Source organism: Ambystoma mexicanum, chromosome 13 (genome assembly GCF_040938575.1).
Source record: "Ambystoma mexicanum isolate Mex_15411 chromosome 13, UKY_AmexF1_1, whole genome shotgun sequence".
In the NCBI taxonomy this organism is placed as follows: Eukaryota; Metazoa; Chordata; class Amphibia; order Caudata; family Ambystomatidae; genus Ambystoma; species Ambystoma mexicanum.
Window position 1 is genome coordinate 181,043,406 of NC_090938.1, and position 15,793 is coordinate 181,059,198.

Sequence of the window (15,793 nt, forward strand, 5' to 3'; positions counted from 1 at the left end):
CTTTTTCCTTAGGCCCAGGATCAGATGCAGAAGCCACGATGAGCGTTCTGCTGCAGAGGATGCAGAATGACGCAAAGCAAGATTCATCCATCGGGTGTGGTTTAAATAGCCTCCTGTAGTGCTTAGGTGTCTCCTTCCACAGCCACGCCTAGGTAAGAAAAGAGTTCCTGCTTTCCAGAAGAGTTCTAGTGTTCTGAACCTAGGGAGTGGCTCCTGCCCCACCCAACAGGAAAAGTAGTTCCAAACAGAAGAGGATCAGAGGCTCAACTGGCAGGCAAGTAAGCAGCATGGTCTGCTGCAGGTAAGTCCACCCAAGCATTATGAGCCCGGCGCTTCCAGCGCTGGGACTGGGCATATTTATGAGCCTGGTGCCACTGGCGCCAGGACTGGGTCCAAAAGGTCCCAATTGGGACTGGTTGGCACTCGGAACCTGGGTTATGGATCTGCTTCCAAGGGAGTTGGGAAAACCCTGACCTTTTGGGAGCAGAGATCATGACAGTACCCCCCCTCAAGGCCCCTCCCAAACCGGGCTTCTCCGGGGGTTTTGGCTCGTCAGAAAATGTTCGGTGAAATCTTTTGATTAGGCGAGGAGCGTGGACATATTCAGCAGGTTCCCAGGATCTCTCTTGGGGGCCGTAGCCTTTCCAGTCAATTAGGTAAAATAGTTTAGATTTGGAGATCTTGGAGTCCAGAATGCTTTTGACTTCAAACTCGAGTTCTCCATCAACTAGGATGGGTTTTGGAGATTTAGTTAGTCGGGTTTGAGGTTGCACAGGTTTTAATAGAGAGACGTGGAAGACCGGATGTATCTTCATGTGCGGGGGCAAGTCCAACTTGACCGCTACTGGGTTTACTATGGTAGTGATGGAATAGGGACCAAGGTATCTTGGGTTGAATGTGCGTGGCCCTTTTAGAGGTAGATATTTGGTGGATAACCAGACTTGATCCCCTACTTGATATTGAGGGGCTTCCTTCCGATGTTGATCTGCTCCTTTCTTGTATTGTTCTTTAGCCCTTTGAAGGTGAGAAACAGCTTCCTTAAAGGCTTGGGTGATTGTAGAATGCAGGTAGTCTACTGCTGGTGTTTCAAGATCTTGGAGGGGATCCAACTCCGAGGTTCGAGGGTGACTGCCGTATAAAAGAAAAAACGGGGTTTTCCCAGTTCCCGAATGGACAGAGTTATTGTAGGCATATTCGGCTATCCAAAGGATGTCTTTCCAAGTTTTTTCAGTTTGTTGCAGCATGCAGCGTAAATACTGTTCCAGAGTTTGATTGGTCCTCTCGGTTTGTCCGTCGGTCTGAGGGTGGTGACTGGTCGATAGTCTCACATCAATTTGAGCCGACCGACAGCAACTTCGCCAAAAATGAGAAATAAATTGACTACCTCGATCCGAAATTAGAACCGAAGGAAAACCGTGCAGTCGGACGATGTTTTCGAGAAATTCTCGGGCCAGAGTTGCTGCTTTTGGCAAGCCTTTGAGCGGAATGAAATGCGCCTTCTTGGAGAATAAGTCCACGATTACTAGAATCGTATTGTATCCGGAGCATGGAGGTAGATCGGTGATGAAGTCCATAGAAAGCGTATGCCAAGGGCGAGGTGGGATGTCAATAGGGCGTAAGAGGCCTGCTGGTCTTTCCTTTTGACTCTTGTTTTGGGCGCATACTCCACAGGACATTATAAAGTCTCTGATATCTTTTTTCCAAGACGGCCACCAGAAGTAGCGCTTGATCTTTTCTGAGGTCTTGGCCATACCGGGATGTCCTTCCATTAAAGAATCGTGATAACAAGAGATTACTTTTTTCTGTAAATCTGTGCTGGGCAGGTATAATCGTTCTTGGAAATACAATAAGTTGTCCTTTAATGCAAAGACGTTTCCCTGCAGATGCCAATTCTGTATGTCTGCTGGAGTTACAAGTTGCCTGGCTTTATCCTTAACTTCCTCTATGGATTGTGTGGCGATTACACCCAGAATTCTTTGTTCGGGAATGATTGGTACAGGTTTAGGGTTGATCAAGTGTTCTTCCTCTCCCATCCGAGAAAGGGCATCAGCTTTACCGTTTTTTGTACCAGGTCGATAGGTAATTATGAAGTCAAACTCGGCAAAGAATAATGCCCAACGGAGTTGTCTAGAGGATTGGGCTTTTGCGGTTTTCAAATATTGCAGGTTTCGGTGATCCGTAATCACAGTAACGGTGTGTCGGGCCCCCAGCAGATAATGCCGCCAAGCCTTAAAGGCAGACTTGATAGCCAGAAGTTCCTTGTCAGTAATCGTGTAATTGATTTCAGGAGGCGAGAATTTGCGGGACCAAAATGCCACGGGATGCAACTGATTGGTTACCGGGTCCTTTTGTGATAGAACTGCCCCCATGGCAAGGCTTGAAGCATCAGTTTCCACGATGTAGGGGAGTTGGGGGCGAGGGTGTTTTAAGATTGGTGCAGAGATGAATTTAGTCTTCAAATCCTGGAAAGCTTGTTCCGCCTCGGTAGACCATTCAAAACGTTTGTTTTTCTTTAACAAGGCAGTGATGGGCTGGACTATTCGAGAAAATTCGGGGATAAACCTGCGGTAAAAGTTAGCGAAGCCTAACATGCTTTGCACACCTTTTACGGAGGATGGTGATGGCCATTTGAGAACTGCATCGACCTTCTTTGAATCCATACGCACTCCGCTAGGTGATAATATGAATCCCAAGAATTCAACCTCAGTCACGTTGAAAACAAATTTTTCCAACTTAGCGAAAAGTTTGTGTTGACGCAATCTTTCGAGGACCATTTTCACGTGTTTCCGATGTTTAGATTCCGATGAAGAATAAACGAGGATGTCGTCAATGTAAACAACAACACACACATCTATGAGCTCTCTGAGGACATCGTTCATAAAATATTGAAAGGCGGCCGGGGCATTGCAAAGTCCGAAGGGCATGACCTGATATTCAAATAGCCCATATTTGGTGCGGAAGGCCGTCTTCCATTCATCGCTCTCTTTTACTCGTACCAAGTGGTAGGCTCCTCTAAGATCCAGCTTTGTATATATGCATGCTTTTCTGACTTGGTCCAGGAGTTCAGGGATCAAAGGTAACGGATATCTATTCTTGACGGTGATCTGGTTCAGGGAGCGATAATCTATACAAGTTCTAAGGTCTCCTTCCTTTTTTGGAACGAAGAACAAAGCTGAAGAAGCAGGGGACTTGGAAGGACGAATAAACCCATTTGCCAGGTATTGATCAAGGTATTGTCGAAGGTGAGGTTCTCAGGCTCGGTGAGGGCATAAATTCTACTACAAGCAGGAGTAGATCCAGGTATCAGGTCTATCTGGCAGTCATAAGACCTATGAGGAGGTAGAGAGTTAGCCTGATCCTTCCGGAAAACATCTTGGTATTCTAGGTATTCGGGAGGTAACTGGGGAGTCTCTGAAGAAATTGCTGCCAGTGCAACACCAGGTGGAGGGTGACAAGTAGAGACACATTCTGGAAACTGGACCATTCTTGCTCGCCAATCGATCAGAGGATTGTGTTTCTCTAACCAAGGTATTCCTAGAATAATCTGAAACTGAGGAGCCTTGATCACATCGAACACGATCTTCTCATGGTGTCCATCTTGACTTACTAGCGTCACTTCTTGAGTGGTATGCGTTACTGGTCCGGAGGCTATCTCCGTTCCATCCACCGTAGTAATGACGTCCTTTACAGCCTTGGGACAAAGAGTTAGATTCATCCTCAAAACCATTTCATGATCCACATAATTGCCGATGGCACCGCTGTCGACGTAAGCTTCAATTGCATGTAATCGATCCGGATTATCAGGGCTAATGAGGACCATAGGTATCACGAAATGCAAGGTCACGGAACTGGTTTTCACGCTCGGCAAGAGGACCTCTATTCTTGTCGGGCGAGGTTGTTTCCCTGCTCAGAGTTTGTAACTTTGGTAACTGCAGCTCCTACTGCCTTCTTGGCAGGTTTCACCGGACAGTCTCGAAGAAAGTGCCCTGAGTTTCCGCAATAGAGGCATAATTGCAACTGTTTTCTCCTTTCCCGCTCCTTTTGTGTTAGAGGACCTTTCAGGCCCCCTATTTGCATGGGTTCCCCGGAGTCTACTCCTTTGGAAGGAGTCGGCGGTTTGGAAAATACTGGAGCATCAAACTTGGAACGATCGGCCTTCCTGTTCTGCAGTCTGTGATCTATTTGAACGACTAAGTCTATATAGTCCGAACAATCTTGTGGGGGATTCACTACTTGGGCTAACACATCTTTGAGCTCTCCACGTAGACCTCTATAAAACAGCGTAATCCTTTTGTCCTCAGGCCATTGAGTTTCCACTATCAGTCTGTTGAAAGACGCAATATAAGCCAAAAGGTCTTGATTACCTTGTCGCAACGAAAGAAGCTCATTGTCCAAGGCCTGCCCCTGTGAATGTCTTGCGAACAGTTTTTCCATACTGAGCTGAAAAGCTTGAAAATCATGGAAGACCGGATCATCTTGATTTACTAGAGGGATCGACCAGTCTGCCGCATTGCCACTAAGGTACGAAAGCACGAAAGCTACTTTAGCTTGATCAGTTGGAAAGGCTGCTGGCGGGCATAAGAAATGCAACCGGCACTGATTGATAAATACTGTAAACCTCTTTGGGTCACCAGAAAATCGTTCGGGCGGAGCCAGAGGTACATTCCCAGGTAGGTTGGTCTGCACTGGATTCATAGAGGATGTAGAAGGAAGATTTCCCCCAGATGCGGGTAACGGGGTCTGTCCGGCTTGTGACTGTAGCAATTGTCTAGCGAGATCATCTGTTCGCTCCTTGGAAATAATCAGTTCCCTTCTTAGAGCGTTCGTTTCCTGACGGGCTGCATGCACTTCTGCCCTTAGTTCCCCAAGTAACTGGGCTAGCTGGTCGGTATCCGAGGTTTCCATAGCGCCTGGACGGGAGTTTTGCGGTAGGCTTTGCGTTCTGTAACGCTCACCTGATTCCCGTAGAGGCGCCGGTCTTGACTGGGCGTATACCGTATCTTCAAAGGTGATGTGTAACACACGGCTTGCTCTTTGGGCTGGACCTCTGTGCACTGTATGTCTGACTCGAAGGGTAAGATGTCTGCAGATAGAAAATATGGGATTAATGAACTGGGTTATTGAATGTCTCTCTCTTCTTCCCATTCTCTTCTCCTGTAGAACCCCAAAGGTTAACGCTCTCACCTTAGGTAAGTGAACGCCGTGCTCTCCATCTGCCTCGGGGCAGGGTGCTGTAACCAGTTTTTTCACTGGATAAGGGGAGCAGGCCTCTTGACTTCAGAGGACTGCTGTCCGTCGTTTACTGCACGAACGGTAAGTTTCGAGTAATTCTAATGTCTTTAAAAGTCTTTAGTAATGATGTCTCTTGTTTTGCAGGGTTCCGGCGATGGCGGATGACGGGCTGAAGTGAGTTGAAGATGGAGCCCGTGTGATGAATAGAAGCGCCTGGAAGCACGTAAGTAAGCGCTTGTTGCTTGCTTCACGATGCGCTCTAACTGTCTTTTTATTTTGCAGGTACAAGTTCGGAGCGGCTGCAGGGTGCCGGAATACCCACTGGGTTAGATGTGGAAAGGAGTAATGGCACGTGAGTATTAAAGTTCCCCAATGTCTTTAAACGCACCTTGTTTTGTCTTTCAGATGCGGGATGCAGCGCCGAAGGCCTCCGGAGCGTGCGAAGAGTTGGTAAGCTTTTGTCTTTCAGATGCCGGAATGCAGTGCGAAGACCTCCGGAGCGCACGAAGAGTAGGTAAGCCTTTGTCTTTCAGATGCCGGAATGCAGCGCGAGGCGTTGGTGACAGCCGATGGACCAGGTAAGTGAAGCGCTGTCACTGAATCCGTAATGCTAACCTGTTCTTTCTTGTCTTTATAGGTGTTGCTGAAGACTGGATTCAGGATGGTAAGCCTTTTTCCTTAGGCCCAGGATCAGATGCAGAAGACACGATGAGCGTTCTGCTGCAGAGGATGCAGAATGACGCAAAGCAAGATTCATCCATCGGGTGTGGTTTAAATAGCCTCCTGTAGTGCTTAGGTGTCTCCTTCCACAGCCACGCCTAGGTAAGAAAAGAGTTCCTGCTTTCCAGAAGAGTTCCAGTGTTCTGAACCTAGGGAGTGGCCCCTGCCCCACCCAACAGGAAAAGTAGTTCCAAACAGAAGAGGATCAGAGGCTCAACTGGCAGGCAAGTAAGCAGCATGGTCTGCTGCAGGTAAGTCCACCCAAGCATTATGAGCCCGGCGCTTCCAGCGCTGGGACTGGGCATATTTATGAGCCTGGTGCCACTGGCGCCAGGACTGGGTCCAAAAGGTCCCAATTGGGACTGGTTGGCACTCGGAACCTGGGTTATGGATCTGCTTCCAAGGGAGTTGGGAAAACCCTGACCTTTTGGAAGCAGAGATCATGACACTTGCTGGGAAGTTCTCATGGCTTCCTTCGACTCCTCTAAAGTCATCATTAATGTCTACCTAAATGGCACTGTCATGGTCCAAGGCCCTCAGGCCAATCTCCTCCTCTTTGATAGGCGCTTCCCTCGCCTCATCAATTTCCTCTCATCTCCTGCTGTCCCCTCCTATCCCCCTCACCAAGAAGAGAGTCCACATTCAAGCTCATGTCTTTGCTGCATCTAACAACTCGGCCGAACTCTTTAAAATCTGCAAGGAGCTGGCCAACCCTACTGCAGTCTCTACCCCTCCAGTAGCCTCCCAGGCTCTTTACAATGCCCTTGCCTCTCACTTCATTTAAAAAACCAAGGACATCCTGTCCACCCTCTCCACCTACACCCCTCCTCTCCTCTCTCCATCTGTGCTTGCTGACCCTCCTTTAGCCACCCCCACCATCCTTCTCGTCCTCTCCTCTTTTCTCCCCTGACGAGGTTGCTAGACAAGTCTGATCTATGAAAGCCTCATCAAAACAGGTTCATCCCTGTTCCTCTAAAACCATCAAGTTCCACATTGACACCTTCGCTCCGGCCCTTGCTGATTTTTGCAACCACTCCTTTGCCTCAGGATCCTTCCTCTCCACTCTGAAGCACTCCTTTGTGCATTCTCTTCTCAAGAAACGTACAGCTGATCCTTCTTGTGCAGCTAACTATCGCCCAATTTCCATTACTCCCTTTCTGGGCAAACTCCTGGTAAAGTTGGCCATCTCTCAGCTTAACCTTCATTCCAATTCTGCTGGCTGTCTCCATGACCACCAGTGGCTTCAGAGCTGCCAGAAGCACAGAAACTGCTCTCCTGAACATCTGTGAAGATCTGCTCTCCAACCTTGACTCTAACAATACCTCTGTCCTCATCCTCCTCGATCTCTCTTCTGCCTTCGACATGGTCAACCATACCATCCTGCTCAACCGTCTCCATGAAAACCTGGGTATCACTGATCAGGCTCTGGCCTGGCTGACCTCCTTCCTCTCAGATAGACCCTCCCAGGTTCAACTTGGGTCCTTCTTTTCATCTATCTTCCTCTCTACCTGTGGTGTTGCCCAGGGGTCTAACCTCTCGCCCTGGCTTTTCAACCAATACCTGGCAACACTCGTCCACTGCATTGCCACTTTCTGCTCAAATTTCCAGTGATACGCTGACGACACTCAACTCATTTTCAGGCTGCCCTCTGCCACCTCCTCTCGCTCTCTTATCTCTGATTGCCTAACTGCCATTCAAGATTGGTGTGCCGCCAATGATCTTTTTCTGAATGCCAGCAAGACGGAGATCCTCCTCATCGGCACACCTTCACCATCCTTTCCCCTCACTCTCTGGCCAGCCTCCCTTGGCCCTCCTCCTATCCCCACCTGCAAGGCTAAGAACTTTGGGGTCATCTTTGACTCCACCCTTTCCTTCTCCGCCAACATCTATGAGGTCTCTAAAAAGTCAAATCCCACTTCACCTCCTCAGAGGTACTCTGCCTTTCCTCTCCTTTCCCCAGAAGCTCATGGTATCCCAAGCTCTGGTTCTCTCTAGGTTGGACTATTGTAACAGCCTCTTTCTAAATCTACCTGCCTCGACTCTCCGCCCTCTGCAACTAATCCAGAACAGGACTGCAAGACTTGTACTTGGCCTCAAGCCCTGGGATCGTATCTCTCCAGCCCTGAAATCTCTCCATTGGCTCCCAGTGGATGCAAGGATTAAATTCAAAACCCTCTGCATCATCCACAAGGCTTTCTGGGGCCTGGGTCCAAAATAACTTCAGCTATCCCTCTGCAAACACCTCCCCTCTCAAGCTCTTCGCTCCTCTACCTCCAACTCCCTCAGGGTTAGTCGTTGTTTAAAGAAACGAGCTGGGGTAGATCTCTGTCTTCGGCTGAGGCCTCTCTCTGGAACAGCCTCCCTGCCACTCTAAAACTTAAGGAGAACCATCTCCGGTTCCAGAAGCACCTCAAGACCTTCCTCTTTTCTTATGCCTTTGCTCCCGCTCTCACCTGCTGATCTGTTCTCTCTTGGCACCGTGCACCTGGCCACCCTTTGTCCTCTGGGCCCAGGTACCTGCTCACCCTGCCACCCTCCTGCACTGCCTCCGGGCCACCCCTTGCACTGGGGTCTGTATCTGTACCCATACAGCCCCCCCTCTTTTCTTCCTGTACTTATCATACCTACCTTGTCTGCTGCCTTAAACCTAGCACTTGCAAATTGCTGGCTGCACTACCACTGTTTGTTTCTTTTGTTACTTATTTATTGTTATTTATCTGTTTCTCCTCTGCTTCGCACTTTCCACTTCTCGCCCCCTTCCATGCACTTTTCCCCTCCCACTCTCCCATGCACTTGTGCGTTCTCAATGTCACTGGGCCTAGTAAGATTGCTGTTTTTTTCTCCCTTGTTCCCCTCCCTTGACTTGTCGCGCTCTGAAACACTTGTGTATGAGCGCAATAGAAATAAAATATCAATATCAATATCAATATTTCACAGACCAGAAGCCCCGGCAGCAGTCCATGCATAGAGTGGGCACATGGAATGCCCGTAAGTACCCGCTCAATGCGTGAATACTCTCCTTTGGTGGTTGCTGAGAGCGCACTAGGCCAAGATGGTTCCCATTCAGACCTCGCCCTTCTTGGACCAAGAGAGCCAGCACGATTACTCTAAGCATCAGGACCCAGCCAATACAAAGAAAACAGCAGGACAAAGACTACAGCCATGAAAGAAATCCTAATCTAATTAAATGAGCTTATAGGGACACTCCAAACCTTGAGACTGTGAGAAATTGCAAACCACTGTCCTCTTCTGGTGCCCTGGAGTTTTGCTTATGTTAGACAAGGGATGGGCTCTGAAGCTCCTGTCCTTTGGACTAGGCACCTTTCACTGACTTGGTGTGGAACTTCTTTTAACTGTTTGGGAGATGCACTCCTCTTCAGTTGCACCACATCCTAGAGGCGACCCACCAACCCCACTTAAATTAGAGGAGCCTTGCATACGTTGTGTGATTTTGGGGAATACTAAAGCCCACAGCTGAGTAGGAAATGTTATATTGTGTTATCATTTACCTTCCTTTGTATCCTTTAACAGGGCTTTTACAAGCAGGGTCAGAGGGGGGGTGGTGGAAGAGACAAACTGCTCCAGGCCTCTCAGGGGGATCTCATCCCTGATTTCTGCTACTGCACCATTTTGGCGGGCGCCACCCCGTCACCTGGGGGTCATCAAGGGATTCTGTTGCGTACCTTTGAGCAGGGGCTCATTCCCCGCTACACATGTATGATGTGATATGAAATGGCATTTGTAACGCTCCTATTATTGAGAAGTAATCAAAGGTGGGGCTTGGAAGTCTGGCCCTGCCACTTGTCATTATTGCACTAACAGTGTAGATACACAGGCTGAGAGGAGCCTGTGTATGTTTTGGTCTTTTTATTATTATTTCTCAGTATTTATTCTGACCTTCGTTTAGGTCCAGACCCAGGGGCAGAAGGGTATAAGTCTTACCTGTGTGTGTTTGTTTTTTTTAAATATTATTTCTCAGTATTTATTCCGACTTTGGTTTAGCCTTAAGTCTTGTGCGCAGAGTAGGGAGGCTTCCCCAAGCCAATATGGAGGAAGAACATGCTGATTGACTACAGTGATAACAAATATTTCTTGATCAACGTTCTAAACTGCCTTTCATTAGTTTTACCAAAGTGGCAGGTAATGTTTTCTGAGCTCCCTTTAATTTAGGCCCTAGAAACACGAGCAGCAGTTTTGGCTATTTGTACTTCCTGGAAGAATGACAGGTGTCAATCATTATTTTTTTTGTTTTTTTGTAACTAAACAAAGAAACTAAAGAGGAAACATACCTGGTCCCCCTCAATCTCTCAGCACTCTTCGCCTCCCCTGTCTCGACCCACTACCTCATTCCCCCAATCACCTCCTTCCCCCGTGGCTTCACCCTTCCTGAAACCCCTCTCCCTCGATTTCTCATCAACTGCAACTGAAACTCCTAACCGCCCACACCCCACCTTCAAATCCCCCGAACCAAACCTGATCATCCTAACACACGCAGCCACCCAATCCCGCCCAAAGGGCGCCCATTTTTCTGCTTGCCCACTATTCCCATCGATCATCACCCACCCTACCCCTCTCCCTCCCCAGCTTCCACTCTCTCCGCCTCCACCCCCTTCCGCTCCAGGTCCGAGACTAACCTCGCCTGCCGATGTGAACTGCATCCTATTTAATGCCCGATCTGTAGCAAAAAACAGACACTGCATCTTTGACCTCCTTGCCTCTGACAAACCAGACCTGGTTTTCATCACCGAAACTTGGATCTCTGACGACTTCGCCCCAATCGCTAATGAAGCATTCCCCCCTGACTACTCCCTCATCCCACTGAACCGTCCCTCCAGAGGAGGGGGAGTAGCATTCGTCTTCAAGTCTCTCTTCCACGCCTCAATCATCGACAACCAACCTTCCATTCCTTCTTGCGAATCTCTCCTCGTTAAACTATCCCTCTCCCCGTCGCTCTCACACAGCTTCCTAATAATCTACAGGCCCCTTGGCTACGATAGGCAATTTGCAAGCAACCTCTGCGACGCTATTGCCATCCTTCAACTAAACCATCCAAACCTCACCCTTCTTGGAGATTGCAACATATGGCTCGAGATCCCCACCAACCCTATGACACACTGGCCCTCATTACGACCCTGGCGGAGTGGGTTTACGCCGGCGTTAATCGCGGCGGACCCGTCCGCCCTACTACGAGTTCCCGTAGCGCCATGGAACGTTTTCCGCCTGGTTTTTCCGGGCGGAGAAATCCATGGCGCTACGGGACCTTGATGTTAATTACGCCACCGTATTTTGCGGTGGCGCAATTAACGCCTTCCCCACTCCCATTATACCCTATGGGGCAAAAATGGGAATGGGGAAGGGTAAAATGGGGAATGGGGATTTACCGCCCCGCCAAGGTCGGCATGGGGCGGAAAATCCGCCAACCTCCATGGCGCTATCGGCAGCTTTCCGCCGTGCTCCGCGGTGCTTCTAGCACCGCGATTTCCGCCAGGGTCGTAATGAGGGCCACTCTCTGGTTGACGGTTTAGACGCAATTAACCTCCAACCTCACATAAATTGCCCGACTCATTATAAAGGAAAAACTCTTGATACCATCTTTAGCTCCAACACCCTGATTCATTTAACCCCCCCCCCCACCCCTATCGTCTGGTCCGATCACTTCATTCTCTCGTTCGCCATTCGCTCACCCGACCCCCTTCCCGTACTCGAATCTGAACCTCCGAATCTATGCAAATGCTGGAAAAAACTAATAATCGTCCCGGACCTAGCCAACGCACTCCTCCAGTCTCCACCACCTACCTGCCAACTCAATAAACAACTAACCCCTGACGCCTTTAACTCATGGCTCAACGCATCTCTGATGCGGCTCACACCCCCTTGCAAATCATCAACCAGCCGTGGCCTCTTCCCCAGATGGTTCACTCCTGAGTTGAAGACCACTAAACAACTATATAAATACCTAAAACTCAAATGGCAGAAAGACAAAATCCAGGAGAGCAGGGCCACCTTGGCCCGACACCTTTATCAGTACAAGGCCGAAACCCGGAAAGCAAAAAAAGCCCACTACAACTCCTGAATACTAAACTGCAAAAACGCAAGCAAAGAACTCCACAAAATCATCTCTGAATTCACCAATCTGGCTTGCACCACAACCGTCCCGACCTCCTCAAAATCACTGTGCGACTCACTCTCCCTCCACTTTTACACCACGGCTCTCGAAAGAACAAATACTCTAGCCACCAAACTGGCTCTCTTACATCCACCAGGCAATTCTTCCCCCATACCGACCAGCCCACCAGCTGCGACCACTACGCAACCAACGTTCGAATCCTTTAGCCCAATATCACCAGAGCAATTTCTCAAACCTCTATTTGCACGCAAACCATCTGGCTCGCAGCTGGACCCTTGCCCAGCCACAACCCTCAAAGAAATTTTCTCTTCCACCTGCGCAGGAGAGCACGCAAGATCCATCATAAATGCCTCCCTTTCCTCTGGTATCTTTCCCGATGCATTCAAAACGGTTCATGTCAAACCTCTAATTAGAAAACCTTCCCTTGAGCCCAAAAACTACCGCCCCATCTCAAACACCAGGTTCCTTGCCAAACTCATTCACCGAACCGCCTACTCCCAACTAAATGCCTTTGTCGAAGCCAACAATCTCCTAGACTTCGTCCAATCAGGTTTCAGAGTCCGTCACGGAACTGAAACCACCCTAACCTCAATCTGGGATGCCCTTAAAATGATGGCAGACTCCGCGGGATGCGCCGCACTAATCCTTCTTGATCTATCCGCCGCCTTTGACACAATCAATCACTCAATCCTACTAGACCGTCTCCACTCCCTAGGAATTCGTGGAACCACTCTTAAATCGAGAGCTTCATTCCTCAAAAATAGGTACCAAATAACGATAGTCTCCACCTATACCTCCCAAGCCCAACCAGTCGACACAGGAGTCCCACAAGGAGCATGCCTATCCGCCCTCGTGTTCAGTCTCTAATTGATCACCCTCCCACCAATAATTCGTTCACACAACATCCTGTGTTACAACTACGCTGACGACACTCAACTAATTCTAAAACCCCTGAACTCAAAACCCAACTCCCGACCTGACCTGGCCTCCTGCCTCCATGACATAGAACTCTGGATGACCCAAATCCACCTCTTGTTAAACCCCTCCAAAACGGAAATCATGGTATGTGGCAACTCCGAACTTCTTCTGCACCCACTACCCTGGCCATCCGCCATGGGCAACTCACTGATCCCCTCCAACTCAATGAAAAATCTTGGATGCACCCTTGACTCTGACCTAACACTCTTGCGCCAAGTCAACAACGTCTCAAAGTCCTGCCACTACCACCTTAAAACCATTAGGCGCATCTTTCCATACCTCTCCTTTCCACACAGACTCTCCGCGGTCCAATCAATCGTTATATCAAGACTGGACTACGCAAACCCCCTATACCTCGGAGTCCACGCGTACCAACTGAATAAACTCCACAGGGCACAAAACGCAGAAGCCAAATTGCTACTTGCGCTCGGCCCAAGAGACCACATCTCCCCAGCCCTTAAGACGCTGCACTGGCTTCCAGTAGCCCGAAGGGTGACTTTTCAAAACCTTATGAATCTCCCATCGAGCACTGCATAAAACCGGACCTCAATATCTTCAAGACAAGCTAAAACCCTATCACCCGCTACGCACCCTAAGATCAAGCTCAGCCGGCCTCCTAGTCATTCCGAAGACAAACTCAGTCAGGTTAGGCGGATCATCATTCTCAGCCTTGGCCCCCACACTATGGAACTCACTCCCACCCCCTCCGCCTAACTGAGGATTTAACGTCTTTCCGCAAACTGCTGAAAACCTGGCTCTTCCCCTAAAACCATCCCGTACCAAACTAACCCAAACAGACCAACAGCATCTCAATAACACCAATCCAGCAAACTACCTGATGCGAGAAATTGACAGCTAATAATCCCTAATATAAAACTACAATGACAACCAGAATTAAATGAGTAAAGTAGATCAAAGCAGTGAAATGGTTAATAAGAGTAAATCATACAGAAAAAGTAAAGAGATTTAAACTCCTGAAATGGACATAATGCATGTGGAGTGAACGAAGTGAATGGCGTGGATGAAATAGTTATAATGGATGAAGCGTGTGGAACAGATGAATGAGCTGAGTGGAAGAATGCATGAGTGGAAGAACAGATCACTATATAGTTTGAATGAGTCTGTAAATCGAATGAGTATGTAGATCGGATGAGTGTATAGAAGGGATGAACATGTTGAGCAGATGAGTGTGTAGAGCGGCTGGGTGTGTAGAGCGGACAAGCATGTAGCGCGGTTGAGTGCGTAAATACAGAGAAGCGAGTAGAACGCAGGAGTGCGTAAATACAGAGAAGCGAGTAGAACACAGGAGTGCGTAAAACAGGTGAGTGTGTAGAACAGATGAGTATGCAGTGCGGATGAGTATATAGAGCACATGAGTGTGGTTAGCGGATGAATACGGAAGTGCGGAGAATGTGTAGATCGCTGGAGCAGATGAATGTGCAGGCCTAGCGAATGTTTAGAGCGAATGAGTGTATAGAGTGGATGAGTGTATAGAGCGGACGAGTGTATAGAGCAGACGAGTATATAGAGCGGACAAGTGTAAAGAGTGGATGAGTGTATAGAGCGGATGAGTGCATAGAGCAGACAAAGGTATAGAACAGATGAGTGTAGAGATGAATATATAGAACAGGATATTGCTGTTGAATTCGTGGAAAGCACAAGTGCATAAAGCGGATGAGTGCATGGACCGGATGAGTGCGGGGAGCGGATGAACGCACGGAGCGGGTGCATTAGATGCACAGAGCGGATGAGTGCGGGGAGCGCGTGAGTGCGGGAAGCGGATGAGCGCAGGGAGCGGATGAGTATGGGGAGCAGATGAGTATGGGTAGCGGATGAGTGTGGGGAGCAGATGAGTGTGGAGAGCGGATGAGTGTGGAGAGTGGATGAGTGTGGAGAGTGGATGAGTGTGGAGAGTAGATGAGTGTGGAGAGTGGATGAGTGGAGAGTGGATGAGTGGAGAGTGGATGAGGGTGGAGAGTGGATGAGAATGGAGAGCGGATGAGTGTGGAGAACGGATGCGCGTGGGGAGCTGTTGAGTTCAGGGAGCGGGTGAGTGTGGGGAGCAGGTGATTGCGTAGGGTGGGTGAATGCGTAGAGCAGATGAAGGTGTGGTGCACGTGAGGGGTTAAAGCGGACAAACGCCTAGAGCGGATGAGTTACACAGACCGGGTGAGTGCATAGAACGGATAAGCATGTAGAACGGATGAGTGCGGAATGCATGTAAAGTGCGAGGAACGGATAGATGAGCGGAGCGGGATGGATGAGCTGAGCCGAAGAATGTGTAGAGTGGAGGACTGCATAGAACAGACTATTGGGTAGGGCCGGCAAATATATAGAACAGACGAGTGCATATGAGCGAATGAGTGCATATGAAAAAGGGGTACATAGAGGGGATGAGTGCGTAGAAGGGATGAGTGCGTAGAGGGGATGAGTGCGTAGAGGGGATGAGCGCATAGAGGAGAAGAATGCGTAGAGTGGATAAGTGCGCAGAGGGGATGAGTGCATAGAGGGGATGAGTGCGTAGAAGGGATGCATGCGTAGAGGGGATGAGTGGGTAGAGGGATGAGTGCGCAGAGGGGATGAGTGCGCAGAGGGGATGAGTGCGCAAAGGGGATGAGTGCGCAGAGGGGATGTGTGCGTAGAGGGGATGTGTGCGTAGAGGGGATGAGTGCGCAGAGGGGGTGAGTGCACAGAGGAGATGCTCTCATTCATCATCTCGCGTTGCCAGATTCCTTT